Here is a 15,255-nt window from a genome sequence, read left to right on the forward strand (position 1 = left end):
CTTTAGTTAAGGAGTCCTTATTTGCAAACTTCCCAAACCCAACCTGACACCCCCAATTTTGATTTTATGCTCTAATTTTTTCCAGAACTTTATTACCTACTATGCATTATATTATTTACCCATTGTGCTTACTGTTTCCATCTACTATCATGTAAGCCCAACACAGATTTGCATCCGTTTTGTTCCCAGAATCTATCCCAATGCTAGACACGTATTAGTAGCTCAAAAAATAATTGCTGAATTAATGAATGAAGAAAGTGTTTTCTGGTCAGCCTCAAGACCTTGCTAGCCACAAAATATTGACTTGAAATTACTCATTTGTAAAGATCCCAAATTTATATTTAGCTACCATTGTTAGGGTAGGGATGCTATTTAGTGGTATTGTTCATAAGTGTAATGACATACATATAAATAAATAAATAAACAAAGACATCTTCTCATCTTAATTCTAAACAGAATGTGGTCCTCTGGCAAAATGAGTTTAAATTATGTTTTATTTAACATGTAAACTGAACTTATATATTTCACATTACTCTTTCACAAAAATACTGTACTAAAATTACTGTGTGTGTGTGTGTGTGTGTGTGTGTGTGTGTGTATACTGTTAGAATAATTCTCCTGCTTCAGCTTCCCGAATGCTGGGATTACAGGCATGGGCCACCACGCCCAGCTAATTTTTGTATTTTTAGTAGAGACAGGATTTCACCATTTTGGCCAGTCTTGATCTCTTGACCTAGTGATCTGCCTGTTGGGGCTCCCAAAGTGCTGGAATTACAGGCATGAGTCACCTTGTCCAGCCAGTTTTTTTTTTTTATAACAATTTATGTCTTTCCCATATCCAATCCAAAATGCATTAATTTAGTAAGAATATCGTATTTTTCATAGTTTTGAGATACATCAAAGTTGTATTCTTTTTTTTTTTTTTTTGAGATGGAGTCTTGCTCTGTTGCCCAGTCTAAAGTACAGTGACATGATCTTGGCTCACTGCAAAGTCTGCCTCCCAGGTTCAAGCAATTCTCCTGTCTCAGCCTCCCACGAATTTTTTTAATGGCATTCATACTGTAAATAAAGACTAAAACTATCTCTATCTACACATAATATAATCTTGTATGTAGAAAAAGCCAAGTGGTCCATGCAAAATCTATTAAAGCTATTAAACAAATTTGACACACGATTACATATAACACACACAAAAATAATAAAAAATATAAGAAAAGCATATATATGTAATCACAATTGCATATAACACAAATATATGTATATAAAACTTCCCCCCATATATATATATATTTTTTTTTTTTCTTTTTTTTTTTGAGACAGAGTCTCACTCTCTTGCCCAGACTGGAATGCATGATCTTGGCTCTCTGCAACCTCTGATTCCTGGGTTCAAGTGACACTTCTCTGCCTCAGCCTCCTGAGTAGTTGGGCTTATAGGCACCTGCCACCACGCTGGGCTAATTTTTGTATTTTTAAAATAGAAATGGGGTTTAATTTCTTCTTCTTCTTTTTTTTTTTTTTTGAGATGCAGTTTCACTCTTGTTGCCCAGGCTGGAGTGCAATGGCATGATCTCGGCTCACCACAACCTCAGCTTTGTGGGTTTAAGTGATTAAGTGATTTTCCTGCCTCAGTCTCCCGAGTAGCCTGGATTCCAGGCATGTGCCGCCATGCCTGGCTAATTTTGTATTTTTAGTAGAGATGGGGTTTCTCCATGTTGGTCAGGCTGGTCTCGAACTCTTGACCTCAGGTGATCCACCTGCCTCAGCCTCCCAATGTTCTGGGATTACAGGCATGAGCCATTGCGTGCAGCCATGATAGGGTTTATATATATATATATATATATATATATATATATTTTTTTTTTTTTTTTTACTTTCCCCCAACCCTTGCCCTTGGCAAACTGAAAAGATATGAGTTCTTGATAAGTTTAATTCACTCTATAATTACATCATTTCTAAACAAGAATGTCAGTGCATAATAAAGTCTTCAGCAATGAGAGCTCCACATCTCTATACTTTTTAATTTTGTGACATGAAAAGTTTCACAGTTTCATCTTATTTGTTAAAAATTCAGTGAAGTGTGTTCACAAACCCTCAAATGTGTCTTATTTTCTGTGAACACTTTGGTTTGGTTCATTTCCTTTGGCAATTTCATTAACATTTAATAAAATGCAGATTATGAGTAAGTATTCAAAATGGTAATTTTCAAAAAGATTGTGTCTATGAGGTGGAACAAACACTAAAGGTAAGAGAATGGACTCTAATGAGTGCTTCAAGATATGTGATAATGTGTAAATTGTTTAATGGGTATCTTTCCATGTAAATTAAATTCTATTCTTAATGAATGTCTTCTCTAGAGTATTTTGCTATCATTTACTAACTATTTTGAGAGGGCTGTCAATGTGTTGTAAAATGGAATAAAAGGTTTTGTTAGAAAAGATGACATCAAATAACTCTTCAAGGATTATATTTGCAGAAGAGCAATTCATGAAAAAATTCAGATCCATCAATTTCCTATAAGAAGTAAATGATTCATTTGCATTGTTTGTTACATAGTAAGTAAATCAAGCTTTTTTTCTGCGAAGTAAGACCCATTCATGGCATGCTATTTTAATTCTATTATTTTGCTTCTTGAATTAAAATAAAATTGCACCAAACTTACTTAGCTTTATTATCTCCTTTATTGTCTGAAATAATATTACAGCTTATGAACCTTCCTTTCATAAGGAATCTGTGATCCCTTCATGGATGAGTACTGAGTAAGTCTGAATTACTGTGTATCTTATTTAATGATAAAAACTACTAGAAAGTAAAAAAAAAAGATATTGCTTTTACCAGTTGAGGGGTCTATTTCTATCTTCTCATCTTCTATAAATTATGGAGCATTCATCAAATTTCCTATACATGTCATTTTATACTTTCATATACTTATGCAACTCTAAAAATACCTTAAAAATCAGTAAGTTTAAGTAATCTGATAGTCACATTTTAACCTCTATATAGCAAACTGAACAAACTGCACATATTTCAGATATAGACGATTTGCACCACCCATAACAAGTTTTTGAACTCAATTAAAGATTGTCATCTGAGTCATATCAACTTGAAGATATTAGATAGCATTTTTCAAAAAGTGCAGAAATGGACCAAGTGTATTGAAGTCTCAGACTGACCTAGTTATTTAATTGGCCATAATTTTTCAGTATTCATTTGACCAGGAAGAATATGAGAAGCAGAGATGGTTATGAAGCTAGAAACCTCTACTCCCAGAATATTCAAGAAGTCTAATGAGAGTATAGTGAAAGTACTTTGGGTCTTTTCATTGATCATGTGTACTTCTCTTGTCTTGTTATATTTGTTTCTGTCTGTAAAATATTTTCCTTTTCCAGCCTATATGACTGTAACATGATCCGAATTTTACATGTGCCAATTTGTTATTCTCTATTGAAATTTCTTGATTTTTTTTATTTTTAGTAGAGACAGGGTTTCTCCATGTTGGTCAAACTGGTCTTGAACTCTCAACCTCAGGTGATCTGCCCACCTCAGCCTCCCAAAGTGCTGGGATTACAGGTGTGAGCCACTGTACCCACATGGCACACATATTCTTCCTGGTCAAATGAATACTGCATGTGCTAGTGGTGTCCAGCAGCCATGCAGGATGGGACTGAGCCACATCTGCTGCTCAGCCCCAAAGTAGCCTTGAGGGTCCAGGCCCCACTGCCTGCTGGCCAGCTAATATAGTTTGGCTCTGTGTCCCCATACAAATCTAATCTTGAATTGTAATAATCGCCATGTGTTATGGGAGGGGCCCACTGGGAGGTAATCGAATCCTGGGGGAGAGTTTTCCTGTGCTGTTCTTGTGACCGTGAATAAATCTTGCAAGATCTGATGGTTTTATAAAGGGGAAATCCCCAGCACATGTATTCTTGCCTGCCTCCATGTAAGACTTGCCTTTACTCTTCCTTGGCCTTCTGCAATGAAAATGAGGCCTTGCCAGTCATGTAGAACTGTGGGTCTGTTAAACTTCTTTCCTTTATAAATTTCCCAGTCTTGGGCATGTCTTTATTAGCCGCATGAGAATGGACTAATGCACCATTGTTTCCTGCCATGTACCCAAAGAATCTTCCCCTCTTCCATCTGAGGGGTCCACATTGGGCCTTGGTCTGAGCCCAGGGAAGAAATAGCAATTAAAAGTTTCTCTCCCTGTTGGAGAAACTTACTTGCATAAGAGTAAGAGATTTTTTCTCTAGGCATATTTTTCCTTTCTCCATCCCGTCAGCAGTAAACACAGCTCTGTATTTAAACTGTTTTTTTTTTTAATGCCTTTTCTCCACCATGTCAGCAGTTAACATAGACCTGCATTTAAGCTTTTTTTCTTTTCACCAGTTCAGGAGTTAACTTTTATGCCAGAGGCTTTGTTTTTTTTCTCTTATAAGGCATTTTACTAGGCCGGGACCTTAGTTCACAAGGCACCCTTTTTCCTCCCTTGTTGAAGAAGTACTCAATTTCACAGCTTTACTTTAACTTTCAGCTTATGAGAAGGAGTCCATGCAATTCCTTGAGACACATTTTTGTCCCAAACTAAATTCCAAGTTTCAGAATTCAAAGGTTACTGACAGCGGAGGAGATAGGGCATATGTGCATGAGATCAGATAGTTGCACTCCCTAGACCCTCCTGTAAACATAGTTGAAAACTGCTTTCACAGAGAGGTGGCACTCTGTCATGGTCACCAGGAATTAATGATATAAGGACTGAAGAAAGAGAGAGGGACACCTCACTTTCTCTCCTTCATGTATCCTGAGTATTTGCTAGGAGAAGAAGGGAACCAGGGACATCTTGCTCCTCTCTTTCTACATGGGTAGCCATTCATCTTCAGGCTGCATGTGTTTCAAATGCATCCTGAGTTTTGAAGAAATGCCTTCTTTTTCCTTTTTCCTCCTCTTCCTCTCTTCACAGATGTATGGTTATGTCCCCATGCTGCAGGACACTTCCGTCAGATGTGTCCTTGAAACTGGGAAAAGTTAATTTCCCAAGTCTATAATAAAAGAATGCTCTAATCAATTAGTGTACAGGAAAATAAGCACTTAGATCAAATTTTTTGAAGGAAAAAAAAGCTGTAACGCCTTTTAGTTCATGTGACTTTAATCTTTGCAAATTAAAAAGTCTTAAAGATTACTGGTAAAATGCAAATGTCATTAAAATGTAAATAGGTGATCTAAATTATGCAGGTCAGATACTAAGTTTGCTCAATGTTTTAAGGCTGTGGAGTGCTTTTTTATTTGCCTTTGAGAACTGTTCAACTTGCCTTCTTTACAACTTGCTCAGGCCTAAGGACACAGGCCTTAATCTTAGTAAATAGTTATTAATCATATAATCTTAGTAGATGATTATAAGAAGGCACAGAAACGTGAAATTTGCCTATGGTTAGAGAGTTGTTCTAAATAGACAAAATAAAGCTAAAGGTTTAAGCAAGTTGTAGAAGGACTGCAAAAATTAATTTTGCAAAAGAAATTCTGTGTGCAAACATTGACTAAATTCGAAAAGGCAATATGCTTTTGCAACAAATTGAGCATTGAAATAAAACTACAAGTTTCCCTTAAGACAGTAATCTGCTCTTTAGCAAGATTTATAAAGGGTTATAAAAGGTTTTAAGTATCTTACCTCATTGTCAAACTGGTTAATATTAGATAGAATTGTCTACAAGGTTTCATTAGAAAATTGGGGTTGACATTAATAGTTAACTAATGTGAAGGTAAAATTTGGCTTTCTTGTACAAGATTTTCATCTAATAGTAAAGGATAATGAAAGATTTCCATTTGCCTTGCATATAGGCTGCCAAGGGAAATAGAGAAGGCAGGAGATGACAAATTGTTTGGAAAGCTAAGCCTTTCCTCTTAATGGCTAAAGATTTTTGCCTTGTTTTAAAATTTCTGAGTCATCATTTTGGCAAAATAAATAAGTTATGGTAAGCTGGGATTTTATCTCGTAACATTAAGTGTTTTAAACCTGTAACATTTAACAGTCTTCCACAATTCAAATTTCTGCCTCAAGGTTGTCTTTCCTGACTCCTAGCTTTTAGATGCTACGGAGGGTTCCTAGAGCATCCAGAAGAGAGTTAAACAGGATTATTCAACATATTTAGGTTCGTGGTATTGCAAAAATGATGTTTAATCTTCTTCAGCTTATATTTTAGGGAATAATATTAATATATGTTCCAAAACTGTATGGGATTTCTAAAATTGTAATGTCTGAGTATCTGCTATCAGTCACAATTAAGGTTATTTAGTTAAGTAGTGTAAACCACAGAGATAACCAAATTTGTCAGTCATGTTTTTGACAGTAACTATCCTGAACATTTTGTTATTCACAGGCAGTTGTCATCTTGCTTTGATCCTTTTCAAAAGATGGTTTATAAAGAGCTATGGAACTTTGACAGGTGCTCTCAAATGCAGGTCTCTTATAACTTTGGAGATTCTGATGCTGAAATAAAGGAAAAATGTGTAGGACTCATGAAGATCTAAAATGTTCACAAATATTGAGCAAAACAAGAGTTAACTGAGTGGATGGAACTAATAGAAAACTGAAGTAATGTTTTTTGACTTTTGCGGGTCCTTGTTTTGCTTTTCAGAGTAAAGGAGACTTATTTAGATCTATTTACGATCTTTAATAATTGAGTAAGTTGTGTTCCACTGAACAAAATTTGGAGCATATTTGTTTCTCCTTCTGCATGGCTTTTCCAAAATTTGGAAACTATTTGTGGGTATTCCGACTTGTGGCAATATAGTTGTTTGCATCCATGTAATAAGAATTCATTTTCTTTTCAACAGGGCAGAGTTGGAGAAACTGATTTTTTTACCAAGGCTTTGACTGGAAGGGTATGCTTCCCTTTAAGGAATCAAGCTCAACTTGCAGAGCCAATAAAAGCCTCTTGGGAAAACTGGCTTCATACCTTGTCTACACAGTCCCCCTACAGTGCTTCTAAACTGTGGTGAGTAAAGAATGTCACTTTCTCTCAGGCACCAAAACCCAATATCTTGGGACCTCAAGAAAAGAAGTGTTTACCCAACTCTCAGGTATGTGATGGTATAAACCCATGGTGAGGCTGAGGTTTAGTAAGCCCTATCTGAGATTCATTGTGGAAAAGAATTCCATCAAAGCCAATACAAGAAGCCTATGTAAAAATAATTTTTCTTTCTGCACTTTATGCAAATAATCAGGCCAAGTATAAGACTAAAGTCTATTTTGCAAACAACTCATCTTATCATGATTGGCTTTTAACAAAAAGCCAATTATGGAGAGAGACAAATTATATTTCAAAACTTATACATTTGTCATTAAATTAGTTGCTTTTAGACTCATTAGTTGCTTTTAAGTTTCTTGCCTACACTTTACTGCTGATTATTCCTGTAATAATAATCTTTAGCTGCAGCTCAAAAGGAACAAAAGAAATTGTTGATGTAAAAATCTGGATTAATATTTTAATTCTGAGTAATTATCCTGTGAATCCTGCCAGGTAATGGGAGTAAATAGGGTGCTTATAACCCAGAGGTTTCCTTTTTAGGAAAATAAGACCAAGGGAGGTAACCAGAGCCAAGATCCATGCACTGAAATGTTAGCAAGCTCAGCTGTAGCCACCAGTTATATGGGCAGGTCTTGACTTCTGTGCACCTGCAGGATCAACACCACATTGAAGCTGCAGAGGCTTGAGGTTTTCAACCCTCGAAGCCACAGCCTAAGCTATACATTGGCCCCTTTTAACCAAAGGCAGAGAGAGACTTTCACCTGAGAGGAAACCCTCTGTTCCTAGAAAATCCATAAGATGCCTTCCTTGAATTGAACTATATCCCTGGTTACCACAGTATTCCCTTATCTTTGCCAAACAAGATTACTTCCTGGAACTGCAAAACTTCCCACACATTGCATACACAGAGAGGATAAGAGATAGGATGGTCATGGACAGAAAAAGAGGACATTTATAGTGGAAAAGTTGGAGATCCTGTGGCCTACATCCCATTGAGGTGGTCGGAGACTGGAGTCAGTCCAGAAGTCTTTGGATAACACTGAGGGGTAGCCCTGGCCAGAAATCCTTGGTTGCCCCAGGACTTCTTCCAGCCCCACATGATGGCTAAGTCCTCCATAAAGGGAAGCTGGTTCAAACATGGCCAATATGCCCAGCAGTTTGTGGGTACTGGGGGATTCTCCATATTCTCCCAGCAAGTCCGTCTCCCAAGTCTTGTAAGGCTGGCAGCCATGCGAATAGTTTTTAAATGACGGAAAGGGCCCAATATTTGGGTTGATTTGGTTCTAAAATGGAGGCCGAGAGCCTCAGAATGAAGGGACAGAGTTGAAGTCTGCTCCTCTACTCATCGTTTTGATGAATGTTTTACCTTGATATCCTGGACGATATCCCTAATATGAAACGGCCATGTTGTTGGGGTATATACCCTGGGATTTGTTGTCACATGCCAGGAAAATTTAGGACACGGACATGCACAAGGAGTTGAGGAGCAGAGGTTTAATAGGCACAGGAGAAGAGAAAGAGAAACAGCTTTCTTTATAGAGAAAGGACCCTCCAAGCAGAAGGGACTGGCTAGTGGCAAATGTGCTGGATTTTATATTCCAGTTTGAGGTGTCTGATTTACATAGGGCTCACATATTGGTTCAATCAGGTATAATGTTTACATAGTGTGCAGGGAAGGCTGGTTGCCCCACCCTAATCTTATTATGCAAATGGGCTTTCTAGTTGATCAGTGCCGTATCGTCTGCTTCTTATAGTACCTGTGGCTGACAAAGAGAAGGAAAGATGAAACTGCCATCTTGAACACGTCCAGTTCCTAGTTCTTGCCAGCATTCACTGGTGCAAGCTTCCAACTTAATTGTCTATGTCTGCAGCTCAACTTTACAGGCTGATCATTATTAGAAAATGATTTGGGGCTGCTTTTCATTAAAAAGAAAAGCCTTATCGCGGGCTCTCATACCCTTGCTATCTGTTTAAGTGATTTCTTCTTAACTTCTATACCACTATGGAAAGCAAAAATAATAGTCCTGGGAATCAGCATAGTCATAAGTTAGAATGTGGCTAGACATGGTGATTGATTAGAGCAGGAGGCAGCTACTGTGGCGATGTTTTTTTTTGTCCTTTTATTTGTGTAAATTTATGGAAAATTTTGTTACATATATATAATGCACAGTGATAAAATCAGCATACTCAGGGTGTCTATCACCCAAGCAATATATTTATGTTTAGTCATCCTACTCTGCTATCAAATGTTGCATTTATTCCTTTCATCTTACTGTATGTTTGAACACTTTAACTCACTTCTTTCTATAAAAAATTTTGAACAGACTGGGCACAGTGGCTCATGCCTGTAATCCCAGCACTTTGGGAGGCTGAGGTGGGTGGATCATGAGATCAGGAGTTTGAGACCAGCCTGGCAAAGATGGTAAAACCCTGTCTCTACTAAAAATTAGTTGTGTGCAGTGGAGGGTCCTTGTAATCCTAGCTACTTGGGAGGCTGAGGCAGAAGAATCACTTCAACCCAGGAGGCAGACGTTGCAGTTGGTGGAGACTGCACCACTGCACTCTGGCCTGGGTGACAGAGCAAGACTGCATTTCAGTTATAATAATGGTAATAATAAAAATAATTTGAACAAATGGAGGAAGAGAATGTTCTATTTCTTGATTAGGCAATGGTGTATGGGTATTCACTTATGATTTATTGAGTCATACTTTTTTTAAATAACTTTCTATATCTGTATTTTCATCATATATTAAATAAGAGCTCTTAGATAATATATTTATATACATATAATTTATGAGTATAGATATAGATAGATAGATGCACATGAAACTGATATTCATTACTTTAATAAAGCAGACTTAGAGAAGTTTGGTAAAGTTAAGGTTTTCTTTTTTTATCCCTCTGCCATTTAACTTGCTACAAAAAATATGATTACTCTTAAGCATGTAAAAGAAAAATGTTATAAAGTGAAAGTAATATGATAATTAGTGCATTAAGACTAAACTGAAAGAGGTAAATTGCTTTTAAAGGTCACACTTAGAAGACAGAAAATCTTTGAGAATCCACCTCCATTCAGTCGGCCGTTTGTTCCATATATGTGGAACTCACCAATATTATATTAAAGATGCATGCATTCCGTTACCATAGAAGAAGAAAATAGTAATGAGATAATATGAAATAGATGAAGAACTCCTTAAATACTGGACTTGCATTAACATAATTTTGAAATTGAAACATTTTTCAATATGGTATACTTAAAGGTTAATATAAAATAATTTAAAATGGATTTCACAGAATAAGAAAAATTAAAGAGCTAGAACATTTTCAGCAATTATAAATTAAAGTTCACATTTTTATAATTACTAGCTTTTTAAAAATGTACTATTCATTTGAAATCTGTCCTGTAAATTTAAGATATTTAAGAAGAATCTAAACTTACGTTTTTGTAATGACAAAATTGCTTCAAGCCTATTGCATTTTTCAGTTGTAATGAAATACATTTAAATGCTACTTAGCATATTAAATGGCAGATTACTCTGCTATATATTTAGTGTTGTACCAGCTTGAGAAAAAATTTTGTAAATATTTAAAAACTAGAAACAAAGGATTGGTATGCTTCTTCCTTTTCTTCTCTTCTACATGCCTCAATAATTCATGTTCTTGACTCTTTAAATTGGTTTGTCTTCCTAAGTTTGTTATGTGGAAAAAGGAAGGAGACAGTTTTGCTGATAAAAATGAGAGCACTTCCTCTCAACTTAGTTAAGCTGCATTAGCCAGAAAGGCTAAGGCCAGGAGTCCTAAACTGAATAAAGAGCAAGTTACCTCAGAGTAAAGGCAGTCCACTAAGATATTTCCTGTGTGTAGAATGCTACCTAGAGGTATGTTCAGCCTAAATCTATAACTTCTGTCTCAGACTCTCGCCTGCCTTCTCTTACTCTGTGGCAATTTTTTTCCACTCAATAGTGACATTGTTAACATAGAGCAAAATAATATAATGCTTAATAAATCACTTAGTAAATATTTTTTCAAATGTACTTACAAATTTTGTGGGGATGGAGTAAATAATTCATATAGTAGCTATAATTTTATTAAGTAAATGTACAATGAATGTCTTTTTTTTTTTTTCTGAGACGGAGTCTTGCTCTCTGGCCCAGGCAGGAGTGTAGGGGTACAATTTTGGCTCACCGCAACCTCTGCTGCCCAGGTTCAAGTGATTCTCCTGCCTCAGCCTCCCAAGTAGCTGGGATTAGAGGCGCCTGCCACCATGCCTGGCTAATTTTTGTACTTTTAGTAGAGACAAGGTTTCACCATCTTGGGCAGGCTGGTCTTGAACTCCTGACCTCGTGCAGACCAAAGTGATGGGATTACAGGCGTGAGCCATTGTGCTCAGCCAATAAATTTCTTTAATAAAAACAGCATTTGCTTCCTTGTGGTTTAGAATGCATTTAAATCATAATATAAATAATAATTATACTTACATGTCAAAATACCCCTCATAAACTTAAAAAAATTTAAACATTTAAATTTAATAAATGTGTTTTTGGTAAGCATTATGCTAGGTGACGAACTATGAATATGAATAATACATAAATGGTGGTACCACAAAAACAAAACACAATTGACTCACTCTATATAATGTAATAAGTACTTTAGCTGGGCTATGTACAAAATGATATGCAAGTACAGTGAAGATAATTAATTCTGTGTATGAATAAAAAGGAACCCTTTGCAAAGATAACACATAACCTGAGACGTTTCGAAGTTATATTTTTAGAGATAAAATATACATTGGATGCAAGTAAAATATAATCAACTATATGGAGATATAAGACCAAGACATTAAAGTATTCTGAGCTTTCCAAAGGTTAAATTGAAAAGGACTGATGGAGCAATATCAGCTGGAGAGTTAGCTTTGGGGGTAAATATGGAAGCTAATCTATGCTATAGTAAAGATCTTGAAATATGTACTCTGGATATTAGAGACCCATTAACCTTTTATTTTATTTTTTATTATTATGAGAAAAATATAACCAGATATAAAATTTTAAAATAGAATATTAGTCTTTAATAGATTAATTGTAGAGTAGAAGAAACTGAAAGGAGCCTGAATTATTTGGTGGCTTTTAGATACGTAAAGCAAGCATAAGGAAGGCCTGCTGTGCATTACAGAAGTGGGCACAAAAAACATGGTGTGAAATGAAGAAGCTCTCAGAATGACAGTAAGACATAAACTGTAACATTTGAGTGATTAAGAAAGGAGAATTGCTTATAATAATTCTCAGATTTCTAGCATTATGTTACTCTTAAATGAGACATTAAACACAGCATGTTTGTGGTATAATTGTTCATTTTGAAGTTATTAAGAGGCATAGTGGAGGAAGAGATAGAAATATGATTTGTTACATTGATGAACACATGGCAATTTACACCATGAGACAGGATGGGCTTGCCCTGAATTAAAACATATATTCATAATAGGAAAAGGAGAAAGTCACAATAAAGTGATTTAAACATTAGCAGAAGGCCAATGATGGGATCTTAGGGATAAAAATAGTATCCCTAGAGAATAGTTGTTTTTCAATGGTTTCTTAGTGTTAATTCTCTGAGAAATAGCCAAAAGCTTTTTATGACAATGTAGGCAGATTTCACAATAAACATAATTCTTATGTCTGATTACAATAAAACTTGTACAAAAATTATTTTGAAGAACTTTATTTGAAGGCATTTATTAATAGGATTATACCTTAAAAATAGTAGGTCCAAAATCTTTCTTACACTTTATCAAAACTTATTATTATAAAATACTACATATCTATTTCAATCATTTTTCATTCTGAATTTAAGAAGGGCCAAAGGTTAGTTTAAAATAGTTCAGTGTAATATAATTTGTGCATACACTTTTATTTAGAGAAAAATAAGAGATGAGAAGGGAGATGTGAGATAAATTTGAACTTTGCTGAAGAAAAACAGTCATTCAAATCATTGCTATATATTACAGTCACAAAGATTGAAATAAAAAAGTTGCCTTTGTGCAGAGGAGAACATAAAGAGTAGGCTTAGTGGTATTTTAATATAAGCTTATTCAACAATTATTTTTAATATAACCATTTATTTACTTCAATACCTTTGGGGAAATTAACCTGAGCAATAGAGAAATTGTACTTAAGGTATAGCCATTATCATTTCCAAAATGTATAAACTCTTTATCCTGAAAGATGGGTAAAATCTGATTTCAAGTACTATTGAAAATCATAATCTGAAAGATCAAGTCCTAGCTCTGAGATGAATATATGCTCCATAAAGCCTTTTTACTAAGATCAATTTAAGTAAATCATTTATTTCTCCATTGCAGTTTTGAAAGTGAATGAGAAACACTTGACATTTATTTCTTCAGACCTTTTTAATGTGAAGCATCTTTTCTAAGAATATAAAGCGAAAGATTGCTTTTCTATTAGAGGTAAATTGTCAGGCAGAATGTCTTATAGAAATCATGTTTTAAAATATTGACTTTGTAATTGTATTGCTCATAGTAAAAGTTAAGTGTGGTAGAATACAATGCAAAAAATAAAATCATTTAGTTTCAGTGACTTTACAGGAGAAAAAAATAAAGGACAATTCCTTATTTAATTTTCAAATTGATATTTGACAAGGTAATTTTCTCACATTGCTCTTACATACCAAAATGGTATAATTTATTAGCAAATCAAGACAAGCTAAAGTTATTGGAAAATTTGTCATTTTTTTCTGAAATAATTTCAAATATGTTATAAGCATTCAATTTAACAGTCAAAACTTTCAGATTGATGTTAATTTGGTCATACCAGTTAAACATTTCACAAAGAGAAGACAAGAATGAAAGTGTTTTAATAATAAATAATAAGTGGTGGAGAATTCAGTAGCCAAGCTTGCTACACATAATTTTAAAATATTAGTTGCAAGAAAAGAAAAAAAAAGTGCCAAGCCTCAGGGTTCAATTGTTCTCAATACCTTCAAACACTAGAGAAGGACAATGATAATCTACATTGATGTATTTTATTCATTTACAGAAACACATGGTCATAGAACGTTACTGACTCAGATAAACAGGGATAATAGTCTCTGTAGTGGGTCTGTTATAAGCATTAAACTTTGTATGAACTTGACTTTATACCCCTTCTATAGAACTCTCACTTGGATAATACCTTTTCAGGATGAGTACCGTTGTAAATAACATCTGTTCACACGATTTCAATGGCCTTCAGTTCAGATGACAGTTTCCCACATATTGTCTTCAATAAAATTCCAACTCATAAACACATACAAAAAAATCCAAAAAAAGATAAAAGTTCTTTGTGTTTTTTAATGTGCAAATTCATCAAATATCAAACTTATATAACTTTAAACCTAGAGAAGCAGAAGAATAATCTGGCATTTAATGACCAAATCAGATTATCCTAAAATAAATATTGAATTACCTAAATAAATTATGGAAACTTAAAGCTTTTGTCATTGAAATGTTACAGAAATAAAATAAAGAGTTTCCTAAGTATTTTTACTATAATGAACTCCTTTTCCCATTGACTGATGGCTCTAGGGCATTGCACAGCAACCTTTGAAAATGTTGATCTAGATAATCATTAATTATTTTGAGGATCATATATTAATATAAAATCACTTTCTTTTTGATGTCTTTATGTTCTGTAATTATTTGCAAATTGTGGTGTGGATTCTGTTCATGGTTTTACTGATGGAGGAAATAAGGAGCATATGCAGTTATTATATTCTCTAAGGCTCTCATTGAGCTTGCCCTTTCCTCTCTCTCATCATGTTTTCTGCCACCACTGTCATTACTCATTGCACTAAAGACTTTTTCAGCTCTTTGTAGATCCACACTCAGAAAACAAAAGGATTTTTCCCAGAACTGAATTTTTTTCCCTCATCTTTTATTCTTTGCTTAAAATTATCCTCTCAGATATCTATACCTAAGGAGATCTCGTTTGATATTCAGGGATTTTTCCAACCGTTGTTAATAATAAAAAATGCTTTACAAAATAAAATTTAAAACTATATTCTTCATATTATTAAAAACCTGACCATGAGATAAAACACAATGAGAAACTCGAAGGCTGATTTTTGCATGAAGTCTGTAATCAAAGGGACAAGGCAGTTACTGAGCATTAAATTCATTTATCGTATTACATAGACATTTACGTATATAGCAAAGATTGTGACCAGAGCCACCGAGGGTGGAAAGTC

At 34.8% G+C, this 15,255-nt stretch overlaps 1 long non-coding RNA gene across 1 annotated transcript in view; it reads left to right on the plus strand.

Moving 5' to 3' along the window:
• Window positions 1-15,255, plus strand: part of LOC144577396 (uncharacterized) — a 112,367-nt gene that overhangs the window by 37,018 nt on the left and 60,094 nt on the right. Inside the window, exon 2 of the long non-coding RNA XR_013521164.1 lies at window positions 6,826-6,986. This is a non-coding gene — a long non-coding RNA (uncharacterized LOC144577396). The remainder of the gene's footprint in view (window positions 1-6,825; window positions 6,987-15,255) is intronic.

Source organism: Callithrix jacchus, chromosome 8, assembly GCF_049354715.1.
Source record: "Callithrix jacchus isolate 240 chromosome 8, calJac240_pri, whole genome shotgun sequence".
NCBI classification, from domain to species: Eukaryota; Metazoa; Chordata; class Mammalia; order Primates; family Cebidae; genus Callithrix; species Callithrix jacchus.